The sequence below is a fragment of the Corvus moneduloides genome, chromosome 1 (assembly GCF_009650955.1).
Source record: "Corvus moneduloides isolate bCorMon1 chromosome 1, bCorMon1.pri, whole genome shotgun sequence".
NCBI lineage: Eukaryota > Metazoa > Chordata > Aves > Passeriformes > Corvidae > Corvus > Corvus moneduloides.
Window position 1 is genome coordinate 26,375,253 of NC_045476.1, and position 12,842 is coordinate 26,388,094.

At 37.4% G+C, this 12,842-nt stretch overlaps 1 long non-coding RNA gene across 1 annotated transcript; it reads left to right on the top strand.

The window, feature by feature from the left end:
• The first annotated feature begins 538 nt into the window (after nucleotides 1-538).
• Nucleotides 539-11,587, top strand: LOC116447570. Its single transcript, XR_004241602.1, has 3 exons — nucleotides 539-625; nucleotides 6,434-6,545; nucleotides 11,096-11,587. It is a non-coding gene; the product is annotated as an uncharacterized LOC116447570 (long non-coding RNA).
• Nucleotides 11,588-12,842: the final 1,255 nt, after the last annotated feature.

Sequence of the window (12,842 nt, forward strand, 5' to 3'; positions counted from 1 at the left end):
GTCCAGTGTCCTTTTTAGGCAGCTGTTCCTCAAGCCCTGCTTTTGAGTAAGCACGATATAATTGTTTTGCATAACTTCTACTCGGTCAGCCTCACAAAGCTGAGCTGGCATCCTGCTTGTCTTGCATAACTTTTGTTTGCTTAAGTTACATTCTTTATCTACTTCTCCAAGGCTATGTTGTTGTGTTCTATTGTCCTGAGAGTAAACTGCTGTTTTGTTCTACTGTCCTTTTCCAAGTGTTAAAATCTAATTGCAAGATTGTGGGCAGTGGCTGAACAAATGAAATACATGAGATAGATAGAGTTGGACATAAGGAAATAAAACAGCCTAACTCTTTATTTGGATGTCTTACTATCTACAAGTTTTCTGTTTTCAGTTGGGACAGAGTTCTGTTCTTAGTAGCTGGTACAGTGCTGTATTTTGAATTTAGTATTTGAATAATGCTGATAACACACTGATATTTTAGTTGTTGCTTGGTAGTGTTTACCCTGAGTCAAGGACTTTTCAGTTTCTTGTGTTCTGCCAGTGAAGAGCTGCACAAGGAGCAGCAAGGACCTGCAAGGAGCATGGCCTGAACAGCTGACCCAAACTGACCAAAAGGATACTCCATACTGTAGAATATCAGGTTCAGTATGTAAATTTGTGTTGTTTTTTGTTTGGTTTTTGTTTCAATTATTAAATTGTTCTTATCTTAACACAGGAGTTTTATCTTTTCTCTTCTATTCTCCTCCCCTACAACAGGGGGAGGAAGTGAGGATTGTGTGATCAGCTATGTGGTACTTAGTTGTTGGCTGGGGTTAAACCAGAACATCAGGTCTGACAGAGGCAGAGGAGAATTTGATAGAAGACAATGCAGCAGCCCTGTCTTTATTTCTGAACAACTCTGTTTTTTCAGAACAGATAGCATAAAACCACACTATGGGGCTGAGTGTAGGATAAGGCACTATCTGACTAATCATGGTCTTCCTGATAACAAGCACTGCCATCCCTGTTGCTTCAAGTGACTTGCTCTACAGGTTTCCTAGGAGTTCTGAAAGTTGCTTCATTTGAAAGATTCTATATTTGTTATGTATAACTCTTAGATTTCCTAAAGTTCTTTTTTTCTGCCTTTGAATATTTAAAAGTCCTGTTATCTTTACCAATACTAGTAAGGAGACCAAAATTTGACTGAGAGCTTCTTTGTTATAACACTCCACATTCATGCAAATATTTATTCACTTTCCATACATGCAGAACTTTAAACATCTGCTGAGGCCATTGAAATTCACTTTTCTTCAGTGAATTATCTCTCTAAGGAGCTGCAAGCCAAATGTGCTGATTGAGATACGATGAAAACTTGCTAGCAATGCAACCTTAGCTTTTGGCATATTAAAGAAAATTAAACTTCTTTATTATGTATTAGAATATGTATTTTTAAACTAACTTTTCTCGCGTAAACAAAAGAATAGTAATGTCTTCAAATTATCTGTAGGATAAAAATTGTGTTAGTGATGTGTGTATGAGTGTGATGGGAAATATAGGGACAGGGAGAGAAGGAATAGCTTCCCTTGATTTTTGTATGACTTGTCCATGTCTCAGATGAAACGTCTGATTCCCTTAGAGACTCAATTTCACTAAAATTTTAATATATCCAGTCACAGTGTTTTTAACAACTACTGAATATCATAATAAACTGAGAATTGTAGACAGAAACTATATGGGTTATGAAGAAATATAATATCTTGTAACTTAAAAATAACTCAACCTGTCAAAGGAATTTTGAAACAACAGACATATTCTGAAAGTAAACACTTAATATCAGTGTAGTATTATCCCAGGCAGGAACTCATTTGGGGATGCTTTCTCACAGTCTCTGTGAAATTCTGCCCTCCCTCCCTAGCAGAACAACAACTTTCTCCTTACAGAATTGGCTGCAACCAAACTTCTACCACACAGAGCACAGCTTTCACGATAAAGTTGCACTGTGCTGGGCAGCTTCTTTTTTTTTTGTCCAGGGTAGGAAAGAGGCAGAGCTGTGGCTTCTAAGAGGAGATGGCATTCTTCACCTCCACTCTCAAGCTAGAAAGGTTTCACTATTATATGTGATTAAAGAGAGGGTCTGTCTTTTCAAGTAACACTGGGTATGATGATTTACAAAATAACTTTAAGACTGTGGTTGAAGAGATTAATTACATGTTTAATTAGGTTTATACTGATGTTTTCGCAATGAGTAGGTGTACTGAGGTTATTCACATACCTTCTTCCATACCTATTCTTATGCTGGCTTAATGTTAGAGAGATGTTGTTTTTATTTGTGGTCTTTACTGAACATATAAGTTCATGCAAGCCTAAAAATAGTTTCTGTAGGCCAATACTTCATTTTGATGCTTAGAATTTGAGGAAATTGTGGCTTTCAAAGTGAAGACACTCAACAGAAGAACTAAAAATTTATTCAAATGACATGATCTAAAATTATGCTTCTGAAAATCATACTCCAAGGTTTTGGATGAAAGAACAAGTTGAAAATATGGGCATCCAAAGCTACATATTTGCATTGTGATCAACCTAATTTTTGAAGGCCCAGTGCTTATCTCCAGTGTATGTAATAAAAGCTGTGAGGAAACTATACTGAGATTCTTATATGAAAGGATTTTTTAAAGAACTGAACCACAGTACACTGATTTTTTTATTCACATTGGCTTAGGCAGATTTGAATCAGTTCCCAAATGCAAAAGAGAAGATCTAAGCCAAGCCTTTTAGTATTTGCCTGTTGCTAACCTGGAATTCAATGTATGTGACAGTTCTACTGTTGAGAAAACATCCATTTTGGTCCTCTCCTTGCCAGTACATTCTTTCTGAGCCTTCAATTCCCTGGAAAGATACCCTGCAAATCATCTATGAGAAGAAAGATTAGATAAGAGAACTAATATTAATTTTCCCTGCCTCCTAATTTACATGAGAGAATGCAGTTTTCATATTTTCCTTGGTACACTGTCATAGCAATTTTCCAGGCACCTGCTATCATATGCTTAGCTCAGTAAAATGATTCTTTCTTCATGCATTCAATTACATTCATTCTTTTTCTACTCATATAGAACCTAAAATAAATGGCAGGTGGTATATGTAGACTCAAATTAGGTGAATCTCTTCAATATGTAGTTTTTTAAGAGTTTTTAAGTTTTTAAGTTTTGGTTTTGTCCTTCTTTTACAGGAAAAAAATGCAAGAATAAGTATAGCTAGTATAAACATGATGGCTACAGGAATGTGGAGTAATCATGAGTAGATTAATATACATTGAAGGCATGCCTGAAGGCTGAGCTTTAGCTTGAACAGTCGATATAAGCCTTTTTGTTTGTTTTCACGTGTATAGAATTTTAAGAATAAAATTACACATCTGACTGAAATATCTGTAGAATTATAAAAGGGCCCAAAGAAAAAAGCTGAGTGTATACAAATACATACAAAACCAGCTTCCACAGCAACATTCTCCTCAGGAGAAGAAACAACCATATTAGCAAAAACATAAGGAAAACCATGAAATTGAAGGTTCATATGAATTTTAGAGGACACTGGATAATTTCATGGAAAAATACTATTCCCTGATTTTAAAATTTCTTTAGAATTTCACTGGCTTCTTTTCTGGATGTTTATAAAAGTATAGATATTGCTGGATTTTTTTAAAAAAAGGAAAGACTACTGATTGAAAGTGAAGTGCTTAAATGTAATTAAATTTAAATGCTTGCCAATCTCAGTTAAGTTTCTTGATATCGGTTCATTCAGTGACATTACATACAGCCACGTGTTATGCCGTTTTCTCCAGCTTCATCATACAACAACCATGGAGGGGTTGTCATCAACCACTTAAGGATTTCCTTAAGGATTTGCTTTATCCTGGACAATATTAGTTAATCTCAATATAGGTGGCAAAGCTCCCTATAGGCAGAAAAGGTGCAACCTTTTCTGACAAAAACAATAAGGCACAACTGATTAGTTAAAATAGAGACATGACAGGCAACAGAAGTTTATTAATAAAAGAGAAAAACTCTTACTAATATTTTGCAGACAAAATTTTATTTGAAATTTATAATTCCAGACATATCAGTTAAGTTTAATTTAGGCTGTTTTCAAGAGGTATAATGTAGTGGGTTGATCTTGGCTGGCTGCCAGATAGCCACACAGTTGCTCTCTCACTCCCCCTCCACAAGAGGACAGGGAGAAAATAAGACAAACAAAAGCTTGCCAAAGGAAATCAAAAGGAAATCAAGTATCAAATACCATCATGGGCAAAGCAGACTCAACTTGGGAAAAATTAATTTATTGCCTATTAAAATACAGTTGAATTAAAAGACTCATAGAATCATTGAAAGTTTTGGGCTGGAAGGGATGTTCAAAAATCACCTAGTCCAATTCCCCTGCCATGAGGCATCCTTCACTAGGCCACGTTGCTTGAAGTCCCATTCAACCTGATCTTGAACACATCTAGGTATGGGGCATCCACAACTTCTCTGGGCAACCTGTGCCAGTGTCTCACCACCATTATCATAAAAAAATTCTTCCTTATATCAAATCTTAATCTACTCTCTTGCAGTTTAAAACCATTTTTCCTCTTTTTGTCACTATAGGGCCTAGTGAAAAGCCTCTTCCTGGCTTTCTTGCAATACCCCTTTAGGGCCCCTTTAAGAAAGGCTGCAATAAGGTCTCCCAAAAACTCTCATCTCTAGGCTGAACAACCTCCAACACTTTCAGATTTTCTTCATAGGTGTTCCAACTCTCTAATTATTTTTATGGCCCATCTCTGGTCCTGCTCTAATAGGTCTGTGTCTTTCCTGTGCTGGGGATGCCAGAGCTGGATGCAGTACTCCAAGGGGGGTCTCATCAGAGGAGAACAGAGAGGAAGAACCACCTCCCTGTACCCACTGGGCAAGCTTCTTTCCATACAACCCATGACTTCCTGGGTTGCAAGTGCAGATTACCAGCACATGTCCAGTTTTATATGCACCAGTATTTTGAAGTTGCCTTCTGTAGGACTGCTCTCAATCCATTCATTCCCCTGTCTGTATTGATACTGAGTTTTTCCTTGACCCACATGCAGGGCATTACACTTGTTAAATTTCATGGGGTTCAGAGGGGCTCATTCCTTAAACCTGTCAAGGTCCACTGGATTAAATTTATCCCCTTAAAGAAATCAGCTTCAACACTTAGCTTAGTTGCTCTCTGCCACTCCTGCCTACTCACGCTTTTCACCTGCTCGCTCAACTGTGGTAGACTACAATCCATCAGGACAAACATACCCCAGTGTGGACTCTTCTTGGCCTGCAGGTCTGTTAATGACTATCTGAATAAGTGAATCAATTAGGTCTGGAGGAGAGACTACTTACCCTAGAAATGCTAACCCGTTGAGCTAAAATTCACAATCCCTCTTTCCTCGCTCAAACACTTTTAAGTGCAACATTTTGTCTAGTATGCAGAAGCAGAAGTCTGTACTTTAACACTAGGTGGAGGAAAGAGGTGTATGTATACTACCTAAAACAAGCGCCTACTTTAGGGACCAAATATCTTCCAGCACTTCACAGAGTGAGTTTTGTATCTCCAAGATGTTATTTAGAGTGCTGGAAAGAGTCAACAGCTAGTTTTGCAACTGTGGTGCCCGGAACCACATTCTGTAGACATCTGCCTCTCCTGAGTATGCTGTGATCCTACATTTCTAGTTTTAGGCCTTTATTTAAATGCCTAAAGACAGTAGTGAGAAATCATCTACTCCTCTTGGAATGGTGAAGACAGAAATATTGTATTATGTACAAATAACTTCATGTTTCTTTTATTTCTTCTCACAATATATACTGATACATGTTCAACAAAATTTCTTAATTTGAGAGTTTGAAAGGTGCTTGAATTTTTTTACCTTCAATTTATTATCCCAGGAGAAAGTGCTTTCTCTTAAAAATAAGTTTTACATTTTTTGTGTAATTCTGAGCAATAAAAGTCATACTGTGGTAATGAGAATAAAATTGTAGTAGTAGTCAGGCTGGCAAAGGAATAAATTAGAAAAAGCATCTTAATACATAATAAAATTATTCAAATAATACATACAATGAATATAACAGGATGTTGACTTCAATTAACTATCACAACAATGAGTTGTGGGATTTAGATGTTGCAGAAAAAGCACAGTCTTTCAGGGCTAATGTAAACATGCCACTAGATGCTATCAGCCTACTACTGCTTTTATTTTCAATTTTAATACACAAAATAATTGAAATAATTCAAAAGCATGGATGAAAGTACAAACCATACATATATAGAATCACAGAATCATAGAATGCTCTGGGTTGGAAGGGACTTTAAAGATCATCTAGTTCCAACACCCCTGCCATAGGCAAGGACAGTAATTGCAAAAAGCCTAAAAATGTGGTTTGACCCTAATGCTCAAACTGGTTTTTTTTTGTTGATACAGATGCATCTACCTAAATAAAAGAAGAAAAGTGTACTGGGAAACTGCCAGTGCATGTTTCTGTGGCAAGTTTGACTGACTGTTTCCTTATATTTACTTGAATTTTGACTCTGAGGTAAGTAAATACAGCCAAATTCTCATTGATTCTGCCTCCTTATATTCCAGAATAGCTAAAGACATTTGATTTCATGTAAGATTTTTACTCCTCAGTAACAATAATTACTCACATGCACAAGTCAGTCTCTACAGCCAAATGAGGGCTTTGGAACTGAGCAATCTGCAGAATATTGTTCAAGGAAAATGACAAGATAACACATCTTTTATGGTTTTACTTTGTACATATTTATGTCAATGAAAGTATGTTATAGAGGCATTCCCAGAAAATGTATCCTGATCAAAGCATGTTACTTTAAGATATTTTGAAAGCATTTATAGGAAAAAACAAAACACAATAGTTATTTCTAACTCCAATGAAGTTCAGTGTATATTAGCAAGTGTGCCTTACTAGGTAAGAAGGATAAAAATCTAAAATTGTCATTCTGACATGCCATTTACAGTCTTTAAAACAGCAATTCCCATCATCATTTTGTAACAGATGTAGGTGTGAATAGTAGACCCAAGATATTCCTACTATATGCATCTGTTCCATCCAACACTTTTTCCCTTAAAGACAGGAAACTGCACACTAGAGTCTGAAATAGGAAATAAATTTAAAGCTAAAGACATTGAACAGGATCCAAAAGGAAAGGAAAGACATGTTGGCAATTTTGTTCTACATAAACTCTTAGCCATCATCAAGATGAAATATGTGTAAAACTTTGTTCACCAGCAAACTGGTGATGTCAAGTGCACAGCACAATATTTGTAATTACAAGTCACTTTGTGTTTCCATGGTCAGCTAGAAAAGAGAAAAATTACTGTTATGTGGGATTTTGATTTCTTTGAGTTAAGACAAGATGTGATGTTCTTTATATAAGGGGTTACCTTCTTGTGCTTTAGCCCTTAGAAAAATCATGAAAAAACCACAATAACTGTAGTAACTGCTCTGAACATGACACATGAACAGTTCTCTGTGTGATTCTGGTGTTACTAATTCTTTTCTCACTTGTCCACTTCTGGTGATTTTAGTGCCAGGCTCAAAAAAGTTTTTGTAAAACTCTGTTACTTTATAAATAGTCTAGCCCACACATAAGAAGCAACCTTGACATCTGCAGGACAAGAAACTTTTGAGTCCCACAGTTCCAAAGCAGAACTTAGTAAAAATTTAGTTTCCTCTCCCTACATTTTTATGAAAACTATATAATGAAAGTGCTCAATAGCATGTGAAGTAAATATGCAGTTTTAAAAACAAATGGGATTTTGTTTGCAATATGTTTCACAATCAGCCTATATAGCATATATATCCTGAGATATTTGAAGGAAACAATGAAAATTGCTTTGAAAAAACTCAGGGTGTCTTATTATAGAGTATATTTTAATGGTAAAATCTGTGGTAAGAACAAACTCTTTAACACATGTGATCCATTTTTTATGGTAATGCTTGTGTCAAAGAAAGAAAAGGACATGAGAGATTCCTTGTTTGCTATCACTTCAACTAGGATCCAGCAACAAAGTAGCCCAGCATGATTCTTCTCAAATGACGTGAAGACAGACATAATTTCTCTACTTATTTTTTATTTAGAACCACACACAAAAGAAGTCTTCTAGTGTAAAGCTTCATTTAAAAACAAACAAACAAACAAACAAACCAACCCCCCAAAAAACCAAGACCAAACCAAAGAACAACTGGTTGCAATTGTTGTCAAAAAACCCAATTTGTTATTTCAAGTAACAACAACAAATAGTACTTTCCAACCCTTAGGTACAGGGATTTTTCTCCCTATGACACCTGGCATATATTTCTATACAATGTTGAGTTGTTTTTTAAAATTTATGTATAGAATTCTGTTGAGCCTTATAGAAAAGGAATATTTTTATTGTTATTCACTACAAAAAATTATGTTTGCCCTTTTATTTCTTGCAAGTATATAACAAAGACTTTGAAAAGTAAAAGGGCATTCTCCACTGAAGGATCAGTTTTGCAAAATTTGTATCAAATATATTGGCATCATATGCCAGAGAAAGTTGACAGCATATGTTTTGCCAAAACAACATCACTGCACCAAACCACTTCCTGATGACTATTAATCCATTACAGAAGTTCTGATTCCTGTTCCTTCTTCTGTATACACTGGTGCTTCTTAAATTACATGAGTGTGTCTTTCTGGAGAATGAATGCACAAATTAATATTTCATATTTGCATTTAGTTCCTGAAACTAAGATTTGTGAATGCCCGCCCCATCTGAATTCCTGTGGTGTCAGTTGTGACATTTTGGTTCTGTTTTTCTCAGCATACTTCTTTGTTAATGATGTACCACTGTCTCATGTGGGAGAGAGCTGCCATGGTATCAGTCATGATAAGTAAAGAGCACAGTTGGTTTAGCCTCCCAGTTCCTGGGTGTTGTATTTTCTCAGAGAAAAGGAGGTAAAGGATGGGTAACCTTTCTAAGAGCTAACAGTGTCTGCCTTTCAACTGCCAATTTTTATTCCTAACTGACAGGCCTTGAATGCAACTCAAGTATAGCAGGAGTCAAAAAAAGCGCTTTAAATAATAAATAACATTTAAAAAAGAACTAAGCTAGTAATTAAAAATATAGTCTGCAAAAGTCTTTTTTCTTTTCTTTCGTGGCAACTGAGACAAGAACCCAAAGAAACTACAGTGGCAGCCCAAACCCTGAAAAACCTTCACTAGAACCTTTGCAGAAGGAATTTGACCTGAGATTGGCCGCATGGAATGCTGAAGAGGAGGAACAAAACCTAACCAAACAAAAAACCAAGTTAAAATACTATATATTTATCCTTTTAAATGGATATCTGGCCTATGACTGAAAAGACTGCTCAGGATCTTGGTGGTTTTATTTGTTTGCCTTTTTTTTTTTGTTCCTGATCTTGTTTTGTTCATTGCTGGATTTTAGTGTATGTTCTGCTCAGGAGAGAAATTGGCACATTTATGAAGTATTTGAATAGATATTGCCATACAGATGTCAAAGAATAGAATATCAAAAGGATTCTTCTTCACACAAGAAACATGTCATTGAGTTTGTATTTCTTTATAAAGAGGAGGCTTAGTGTGCAAGTCCTTGACAAACTGCTTCAATCTTTCCCTGTGATGGTTAGTTGTGGTCATTTGGGGACTATAGTACAGCCCTTGTGTCTCCAGCATCTTTAATCCTTGCATTCAAGTTTTTAAATGCTTGGTTCTCTGGAATTAAATGCTTGGTACTCTGGAATTGTCACTGCTGAGGTGGGTGCCTTAAGCTGTTTTTCCAGGGTCTTAAGAAAGTCTGGTGCTAGAGAATAGACTTCACCAACTGGCAGCACAGAAATCATATTAATAATTTACCACAAAAAAATTTCTGTTTTTGTAAAATTCCTGTTTGCAATTGCTAAAGTTAAAAATTCCTGCTTTGTTGTAGAAAGTGATTTTTTTTTAAAGTCTCATCCTTAAGGTAGCTGAAATGGAAAACAATTCTTATTGAAGTAGACAATTATGATTTACTGAGAAAAAACATTTTAATTCACTTTGTATATGTAAGGAAGGATTTCTGCACTATGAGCATTTTGTATATTCTGACTTTATTTATTCCCTAGTTTGTGAAAAACGATTTTTTGAAAATGTTTAAATTTTCTGCAGGTTATGGGAATTATTTTATTCCTTAATCTAGTATCATCACAGAAGAAGCATGGTCAACAAAAGCTCTACTAGGTCTTCCTAGTAGAAGAGACAAAGTCTTGGATACAAAGTATCAAAACTGATAAGAATGTGATAGTGCTTATTTGTCCTACATGCCCTTTTTGTTCTCATTAGATGGTCACGCCATTTCAGTGTACTGCTTTGTTGAAGTCTGGTATTTTAGTTCTCTGTGGTTTTGGTTTTTTTTTTTTTTTTTTTTTCTTTCCAATACAGTGATGGCACAGTGGACATGGTCAGCTCCATGAGCAGAGCCACAAGAGTAAAGTACGGTTAGGTCACGCAGAAAAGGAGATACCTTCTTTTGTGTCTGCTCCATGTCAACAGCTCTAGTGGTACCACAGTAGTGAATAGTTGCCTGGGGAGAGCAGAAGCCATCCCATCAGAAAGCAACACAAACAGGGCTGCTCCATGAGGGGTCCAAGTAAGTGACCCCAGTGCAGGTTGGGGGCTCACTGAGAGGGCTCTTGCCAGCTCTGAGCTGAGCCAACTTGGAGGTAGTTACAGGATCTGTTGGCAATCCAGGGATCATTCATCCAGAATGAAGTAACAAGTCACATTTAAGGTCAGTCCAGGAATTCCAGCGAGGAACAGCAAAAGCCAGAGCTAGAGACAATCTGCCTGTAACATAGGTCTAAAATAACAGAGATAAGGCTACACAGAGGGCAGACCTAGTTGCTAAATCAGGTCATGGAGTGTCCTGGGTAAGTAACCCCAAATGTTACTGTATTCCACATCTATCTGTGCCCAAAATTGTTACTGCCTCTTTAAGCCCCAGCTGTGTGGCTGAGGGGGAGTGCCTGGGCTTTTTAAAAAGTCGGGTCACCCAAGCAGAGCTCTCCTGGCTCTGACTCTTTGCTTTTGGTTCTTGCAGGGAGAGTGCACAGAGGCAGTGCAGGCAGAGGTTCCCCTCTGGTTTTCAGAGGGCTGCTTCAGACCAGTTTCCAGGTGGCAACAGTAGCACCCCAAGAAGCTGCATTTCTCAATCAGAGACTGTTTCAGAGTGAATTTTTGCAACACCCGGTGGCAGAACGAAGCCAGAGCTGGTTGGGATCAGACCATGGCACATCGGTGCTCAAGAGTCCATTTCTCTTACTCCCCTCCATTTGGGTAAGACCCAAGACAGCAGCACTGACACCAGTGGCCTGGAGGCTGCAAAGCCGACACCGATGGATCCAGCCACCAGCATGTGCCATCCACCTTTGATGATGCACCTGGTGCCGCCAGAGCGATAAGGACAGGGGGAGGGCTGCCGCCATCTTTCCTCTGTGTCTCCCCACACACGGTGGGCTGCGCAGGCCACCATCCTGGGGGAGGGGTTCCTCCACCATTTTGAGCTTCTCTTTGCTCCTGGCAGTCCCTGAGATTTCAGCAATTTTGTAACTAGTGATTATTTACTGTTATTTTTTGCCAGCTGCTGTTTCAATTTTTAAGTAAACTGTTTTTTCACTTATATCTACTTGTATTTGTCTCTCCTTGTTGGCGGAAATGGAGTGGTTAAAACTAAAGGGGAGATAGCTAATTTTGGAGGGTCTGCCTCTTAAACTACCTTAAAACAAAGTATGGGGGAATGGGATTGAGCTTCAGATGGCCAGAGTGTAGGTTAGGCCTGGTCTGGGTAAAATTTACTCTACCGTGGAAGGTCTTAATCTGACCAATTGGAACAATTCTTCATTTACAATTCCAAAGTTGAAAGGGAATAGATCACTGTGTAACACAACGAGGGAAACTCTTAAATTAAGATGGAGAATTTAAGGGCACTGTACTCCACCCCTTTATACAATTAGAAATACCAAGTAGAGGCAGTGTCCAATACCAAAAATGCAGTTATGTAAACAGTAGATAAGGTACCAGTAGACAGCACTTGGGAAGTTATGGAATACTTGGGGGGATGTGTTAAGCAATGACATATGATGTGCATGGGGAATGGGAGGACTCCCACTGAAACAAATACATTCTTATATCAAAGGAAGCGTTGAACAGGATTTAGTGTGGGAAGCAAGACTAGGAAAGAAGATGATGGGATGATGGTGTTTCTAATCATGGTAATCAGAATCCTGTCTGTAGTGTATGTTTAAATAGAAAGGAAGTAAATAGCCAAAGGAGCAAAAGTGTTATTGGTTTTGCTGCTCCTGGGTTTAGGGTGGGTGAGCCCTTTTTGGAGGGGAGAAAGTTTTTCTTTGGTTTATGCACACTAGTTTGTTTGAATTTGGTAAGTTTTGTAAAGTAGGACAGAAGCTGACACAAACTTCTTAAATCTTTTGGCATATTTTGGTTTTGCATCTCTGAAACTCCTCTTAGTCCCCGCTTACCTGTCTTGTTTCAAGGTACCTGTCTCAAGGTTTGTTTGCACATGAACCTTGCTTTTCAGACACTGCAAATGGTCACATAAATGTGACAGCTTGGGCTTTGAACTTCAAGCAAAATGTATCTTGGGAATTAATATATTAAAGTACATGCTTCTCTCTGCCAGAACAGATATATGTTAGTAAAGTCACAACAGTTTCAAATTCAGCAAAGCATCTTTTTTTTTTCATTTTCTCACAGACCTCTGAATTTAAAAAATCAACATAAACTCAGAAAAATCATTATATATCCTGAATATGCCATTCTAGTTCAAG